The sequence below is a fragment of the Vulpes vulpes genome, chromosome 9 (assembly GCF_048418805.1).
Source record: "Vulpes vulpes isolate BD-2025 chromosome 9, VulVul3, whole genome shotgun sequence".
NCBI classification, from domain to species: domain Eukaryota; kingdom Metazoa; phylum Chordata; class Mammalia; order Carnivora; family Canidae; genus Vulpes; species Vulpes vulpes.
Genome location: NC_132788.1, coordinates 46,555,069 through 46,562,669, shown reverse-complemented (window position 1 = coordinate 46,562,669; position 7,601 = coordinate 46,555,069). Strand labels below are relative to the sequence as shown.

Sequence of the window (7,601 nt, the reverse complement as noted above, 5' to 3'; positions counted from 1 at the left end):
GAATTAACAGGTAATTTATTTAATTGAACACTTGCTTTGTGCCATGCGTTGTGCCAGTTCATGTTCTTGGAGTTATACATCGTCTCCTAGAGAACTTTACTTCCCAAATTATTATTGCCTTAGTCTCAGTGATCAAAACATCATAGACTGAGGGGCTTAGCAACAAGTTCTTTCTCACAGTTCTGGAAGTAGGAGGTCAAAGTCAAGATGCCATCAGACTTGGTGTTTGCACAGGGCTCTGTCCTCACCTGGAGAAAGAGTCAAGGGAGCTCTCTCAGGTCTCTCTTATAAGGGCACTAGTTCCATTTATGAGATATCTGCTCCAGTAACCCACTCACCTCCCCATACCCACCTCCAAATTCTATCACATTGGAGATTAGGTTTCAACACATAAATTTGGTGGGGTAACACAGCCTATAGCAACTATTTTATTGTTAGGCCATGGTTATATTTTCTTGTGAGAGAGGGCCAAAGTAGGGAAGGTCAGCTGGCAGGAGGAAATATTAAACTTTCCATTTTTTGTGATTTCTCTGAAGACATTTTGGCTCTAACCATTTATGGAATCACTATGGCTAACATCAAGGAACCAGATGTTCCTAGGGGTTGCAACTCATTAATCCTGCCTTTAGCCTCTGGCTGGCTGGTTGTTTGCTTGGATTCAGCTCAGTACAGATGGCAGCACCCCTCAATCAGAGGAGGATGACACATGGTTTTCTCAACCTCCTTCAAGTTGCTACTTTGCTCATAAGAGCTCATTTCCTGGGAGTCCAAATAATTACATTTCACCTGTGCTATGTACTCCATAATTATGTTATTTTTAAAATTATGCTTGATGACAAAGTTATCAAAATTCAATGTGTTCAAAACCAAAATAAAATCTGGAAGAAAATGACTCTTGCTATATTATCATGGCAATTTACAAACAGGACACTTTGCACATTTCCTGGAGGAGCAGTGACCAGACCCTTGCTTAAAACCACTCTGATAGTTGGCCACTTTGGGACCAAATGATGCAAGTTTTAGAAATACCATAGCTTCTCTAATGTGTTCATGAGTGTGATGAAGAGGCATCACTATAGGAGTGGAGGGTGAGTGGTGACAGGCAAGTGTGTGAGGGTGACAGGGAAGATGGTTACAGTGATGTTGCCTAGTGAAGCAGAGCATAGTTTTGACTTTGTTTTCTTCTCCTTCCTGTTCTTGCCCTTCCCCCTCTCTCTGCTCTGCTCCTCCTTCCTCTGCCCTCTTACCCTCCTCTTTCCCCTCCTCCTACTTTTGCTTGTGTTTCTATTTCTCTTCTTCCTCTCTTCCGTGCTTCCCTTTCACCTCTTTCTTCTCTGCTTTCCCCTTTTCATTTTCCCCTCTTAGTAGACATTTAATCAATATATGTTGACTTGATGTGAATTGATGGCACCTATGTTACCTCAATTTTTCTCCTCCCTGAAAATCCCAGGAAGTTGAGGCAGGAGATTTAACAGTAGCAAAAGCTTTTGGATATGTACCAGGTAAGACTCAGAGAGATATTTAAAGATGCTGAAGTTTCTATCAAGAATACCAGCATCCATGTGTGCTTAGATTGTGCCAACAGAATTTCAGTGGGACTTGTTTGCATTTGGGTTCTCTGGTAGGAACAGAAAGAGTTGCACTTAGAACATGCAAGAGTATCCATTCAAAGAAGCAGTAAGATAATCTGATGGGGCTCTTATTTTCCAAATGGAGCATTTTGGTCATGGTTTACTGGGAATTCTCATTGGCCAGGTGATCCTTAGATCCTGACTTTACCTGACAGATCTCCTTACTCTGCTTGTATCTTCATGTATCCCATCACTTGAAGGTAACCAAAGCCACCAGAGGATTTCGCAATGTAGAAGATGGCAGTGTCTGCTTCAAATGGTAAGTCGTCAGAACTGGCTTCACCAGACAGGCAGCATTGGAAGCACAATTTAAATAATTTGATGTAAGAGACATTGGAGACGCTATCCCATCCCTCGCTGCCAATTCCCCTTCTCTAGCGTCCAAAATGCTGCCATTCAAAATTCCTCTTTCTCTTTGAACCTGACCTCTAAGATGAACTTTACTAAGAACACACCAAGGCTTCTCGGGATGCGTAAGTGTCAGAGTGAAGTCTGTCCGGGAAAGATGTAAGGACCAACATAATTCAACTCTCATAGATGATCTGGAAGAAGAGGTAAAAGTAAGTCTTCAGTGCAGATAACCCTAAGTGCTTCTGGGTACTTAATGCCAAGAGGCCACAGACTATTCGCTAGGAGGAATGTACAAGGGCATGGCAGGTGTGATACAAGGGTTTTGGAAAAGAACAATCCAAGTTTTGCTCGGAAAAGGCTGAACTACCAGGTAGAACAACAAACAACAAAAGTCACTGTTGGAGCTCCTCTCATCAACAAAGTCTAGATGAAATTCCCTGCTCAAGTAATCCCTGCAATGGTGATGGTAACTCATTACCTCTTCTTCTCTCTGGACACTGGGAAATTGCTAACTCCCTGTGGAAGGTGTGATATTGAGGAGAAAAGAATAACATCGAAGTGACTTGGGAGACCCCAAAACCAACTTTACCTACTTTGCAGTTTGGGGGTGGGGTAGCTTTTTCCTGAGATGCTGTCTGAGTACCAGTAATCTTGCCCATGGGAGGAAGCCCCTTCCCAACATCCTGGTGAAAGGACGTGCCATGGCTGCTGTTCTTGTACCTGTACTAGGTCAGGGTACTCCTAGTCTGAGAACCCTGGCGTGTGGTCCCCCTGCAAAATATTGCTTTCTCCAGCTGTCTGCATGTGAGAAAATACAACAGGGAGCTTTCATGCTGATTTTCTCTTGTCAGACATGAGGTATTAAAGATACTTGCTTTATCAGGACAAGTGAGTCATTTAGTGCCACTGAGTAGCTTACCCCTGTGGCTTACTATGGTATCCAGCCTGGGTATTTTATTACCTTTTATAGAGATATATTGAAATGAGATGCTCATCACCACAGGTTTCTCCCCACCGTACATATCCACATTCACTCTCAGGGCTGGAATTACCTTCCTAAGAGTCATATGGGAACAATTTTTCTCTCCAACACCCCCGCATTTATAGGATTTTTATTTTATATGGCTTTATGCCACATATTTAGCTTAAAGGCAGGTAGAACGAATTTTTTAAAATGCCTAGCACCACCAGAGAAGTCAGGAAAAGCAATTAAAATATATGCAGATGATTGCAATGTAGGAAGAAAAGTGGAATTTTTTTTTGTTGCTGATGGTGTATGTAATGTAGTATTTCTTTGAATGTCCCTTTCTGTGGATTGAAGCGATTGCTCATTTGTACTAAGGAAAGGTGCTTTAGATTAATTTTGGAAACTTCAATACTGCAATGTGCTAAATTTTAATTATTTCACTTCCTGCTTGGTATATTAATGTTGTGATTACCCTTGAAAGTGTATTACCAATGATGATTTATGCAAAACCCAGTCAGCTCCCCAGCTCCATCAGTTTCAATTAAAACAAGCCACAGAGGAAGAGTGCTGCTGCCGTGTTGGCTGTGGATCCTCATTACTCTCACAAGCAGGTACAGTCCGTTTACTTAAAGCATTACTTTTGTTTATCGTTCTGGAACCATCTCTTCCATGAGGCGAGTAACCATGGAGAGAGGAAATTGTAGAGATTTGGTCTGCTGGCCTTGGATTCAAACTGAAACCATCCAGGAAAATGTATTTTATCTGTAGTTCTCTACTGATATAGAACATCTGGGTCTGATCCTTCCTCCCTTGAACTGTTCAAGGGATAAACTGGCCAAAAGAACTATTAAGAACTTATTATTTTCTGATTTCAATGAACAGTGTTCAGCCAGCCTCATAAGGAGTTAATCATAAAGTATGTCTGCTTTCGAAAATGAAGCACTGTTTTTGGAGCTCATTTATCTCAATGACTTCAACTATCGAGAGGTCATAGGGTTTTCCACGGTGCATCCCCAGTCCCCAGTCCCTCTAATTACTAATTTGGCTGCACGGTTATTGAAATCTGCTGTCTACCTGGCAGCCCTTCCTAAATGTATTCCAAACAATGTCACTAAGTTTGCCTGCCAGGTCCAGGAGGGGCCCTTCTTTCTGAGTACCAGAGAGACAGGCAGCCAAACCTGATTTCAATGGCAGTTTCATTTTAATCACATTTGGAAATTCTTGACTACAGGCTGCCCATTTATAAAGTCAAGGGAACCTGCACCTGCCAAGGCTCTGGACAGCCTGCCAGGAGCATGAGGGAACTGATTCTCGGCAAAGAAAGGAAAGTGGCATCCACCTTCATTTTTTTTTCTTTTTTAGAGACCCACAGTTTGGATGGAATCATATAATCGTGGAGTTGAGAGATCTAGGGCTCCACAGACTCATACAGGGTCTCAAGCTGACACTTCTGTCCAGTTAAAGGCAGGTAGTCATTTCCTGCCCTTCCCCTCATGCACTCTGTGCCTGGCACACACACCGGAAGGTACCAAGAGCAGTCCCAACTTAAGGTCTATGCCCTGACTGAGCTCTCCACCTGAAAAGCTTTGCTTGTGTATTTTGAATGTTGAATTTTGTCTTTGTCTTGGAAACCTTTAGGCCTGTGCTCAAATGTTTCTTCTTCAGGGGGCTTTGACCACCATATTATTTTCTATCCTATCTTGTTTAGTTTTTTTATGGCACTTACCACAGTTGGGAAGTTTGCTTCTATATTGTTTGACCCCTCTGCTGCAGAGTGTGATAAGCTCCACTGGGTTTATGTACCATGGCATGCCCGGCGCAGAGCACACAGTTAAGGTGAACTGTCACCATTTCTGGCTCTTGTGCTGAGGAAGGGGACATCTCATTCTAGCCACAGTTCACATTCCCGTTTATTCAATAGGCATTATTTATGATGACTAGATGAACCACTCAGGAATAGGCACTTTGCCAGGCATATTCTTATTGATACTGTTCACAGAAGGCAAAGGCTTGTTGCATTCAGTGTAGACTTTGATTTGAGATCCACTGTGCCCATTTGGAGGGTTGTCATTTATACCCAGGGGAAGTGTCATAGTTAGCATAATAATGGTTAAAGCATTGCTTCCCTGGACATGCTGTTGAGCCATATTCCAGTGACTGCCACCTTCTACCCAACGGTAAAAAGGCCAGAAGAGCCCCTAGCAAGGAGAGTTGACAAGTCAGCTTAATCTCACTCACTCTCGAAATGTTAACCTGTACCATCCTTGTCTTTGTCTCCCCTAACTGCCTCTTCTCAGTGACATTTAGTTGCAATATGATCTATTTTTGCCCTTTTTCTTCATCTATCAATACCGTACAATTTTCTTCTGGTTTCATGGCCTAATCTTTGCAAGCCACACACTTTTTGTGATACCTATGCCTTTCACCTTGAGTTCTTATGTCTCTCCTGCCCCATCCTTCACTGTGACCCTGTCAGACCCCCCAGAGTTCTCTTCTATTGTCTGCGAAGCTACCTTCAAGGAATCTCCAGTGTTTTGTCTTCTGCCTCCTGACTGGCCCAACCAGCAACCCCATTCCTGTGTAGTGTTTGTGGGGTCACATGTACAAAGGGATAATGCTTGGGGTCTACGGGGGCTTAATGACACTGACTTGATCATCAGACAGATGATCCAGTCCCTGCTCTTCTACCTTCCAGCTTTGGGATCAGATACAAGTCACAACTGCTCTGAGCTTAGATTTCCAGTAAAATGGAAATAATAAAACCTCATGATTATTATTGTGAGAATTAGATAGGCAAGGCATAATGGCCTGGGAGAGTTCTGGCACACAGAACATAGAAAATAAACGCAGCTATTTCTTTAGAATGGCATCAGGAAGTTCTTTACCCTCAAATAACCAAAGCCTTAAAAATATACCATCAGCAGTTTTCTTCTTTGTAATAAGCATTCCTTTTGTGGTACAAAATGAATATGCTCTTAAGGCATGGTATCCATCAGCATTCTGACAGGAAACAGATGGCGCACCTCATTTTAATATTATAATAAAAATATTTTAATAAAAGTTATGGGCAGAATTGAGGGTACTCCTAGGGGATGGGGAGGTACCAGAGCCCAGCCTAGCAACAGCAAAGAGCTAATAATACCCTCAGAAAATAAGATGACACAATTTTAATAACAGAAAAAAATGTAAAACAAAATTGTAGCTCATCGTTTGAGTTCCTGCCCTGTGTCAAGTTATGTGCTTCACTGGTTGGTGGTCCTAAGAGAGCTTATGATCAACTTGGGGGTGAGAACACATGGCCACAGTGATCCTCAAACTTCAGCTTGCATCAGCATCAGATGTCAGATTTGATAAAACCCAGATTGCCGGGCCTCAGCCCCAGAATTTTTGATCCAGTGGGTCTTGGATGGGGTCTAAGAATTTGCATTTCCAAATAATTCCCCGGTAATGCTGATTCTGCTGGTCCAGGGCCATACTGAGAAGCATTAAACTCTGACAGTGTAACAGGATACAAAATACGAGTACTCCTACAGTTTTGGGGGCAAAGGCTCCAAATTTGGAGAATGATAAATAACTGACCCCTTACACTGAAGAGGCTAAGCATATATAAAAATTGCTCTGATAATTCTCAGCTCTCCTGTCCCTTTAAGACTGTTTAAATTTAGGCTAGGGAATGGATCAGAGAAGCCAATAACAAGAGTTGCTTTAGAATCATCTGAGAACATTGGCCAAATGAGGGAGATTTCAAGAATTTACTTGATAGATGTCTCCCGGAGATGGGAGAAGTAGAAACTGATGCCCTGACATATACCTGAGAAGTGAAATGTGCAAGGTTGGCTAGAGAAGCCCAAACAGAAGTAAAAGCCTATTTTGGGATGGCCTACATTTCCATGGCTTACTGGGGCAAAGATGAGTGTTTTCTTCTGGATCAAATGAACTTGGAAAAGTCTCCTACACTGGAGTTGTCTTAAAATAAGTCTGTTGGATTGCAACCCCAAATATAAAATAATTATTCACAAGTCCATAGTGATATAAATAAATGATTGGATACATAAACAAATAATGAGACTAGACAAATCCCCCAGGCAGAAGAATTTCAAATAGTTTCTGTAGCTACTCTGTCCTCAAGGTAATGGAACATGACCCTTCAAGCCCCACTCCTTCAGTATGGTCTGCGAATAGTGACTTCCTTCCAAAGAGGACGGTGTGGAAAGGGGGAAACATAAAAAGTAACTTTCTAATGCAAAAACCTGACAAACACTACTGCAACCAGGTGATCAAGGTCAACATCAATAGTAGTGTCCTGTTAGTAGTATGCACTCTGGATATAATGTGATAAGAATGGCAATTTACCTTGGCAGTCTCCCTCCCCCAAGCCCATAATTCCAGTATAAGTTTAAAGGAACATCAGACAAATCTAAATTAAGGACATTCTACAAAATACCTGACCAATACTTGTCAAAATCTGTCAAGCTTGTCAAAACCAAGAAAAGTCTGAGAAACTGTCACAGCTAAGAGAGGCCGAAGGAGGCAGAAACAAAAGTAAAAGGTATCCTGGGTGAGATCCTGGAATAGGAAAAGGACATTAGATTTCTAAAAATAAGGAACTCTGAATAAAGTACAGCTTTTAGTTAACATTAAAATATAAATAC

At 41.9% G+C, this 7,601-nt stretch overlaps 1 long non-coding RNA gene across 1 annotated transcript in view; it reads left to right on the top strand.

Annotated features, from left to right (window-relative positions):
- Nucleotides 1-3,502: 3,502 nt before the first annotated feature.
- Nucleotides 3,503-7,601, top strand: part of LOC140593885 (uncharacterized) — a 61,964-nt gene continuing 57,865 nt past the window's right edge. The window contains exon 1 of the long non-coding RNA XR_011994252.1: nt 3,503-3,560. This is a non-coding gene — a long non-coding RNA (uncharacterized lncRNA). The remainder of the gene's footprint in view (nt 3,561-7,601) is intronic.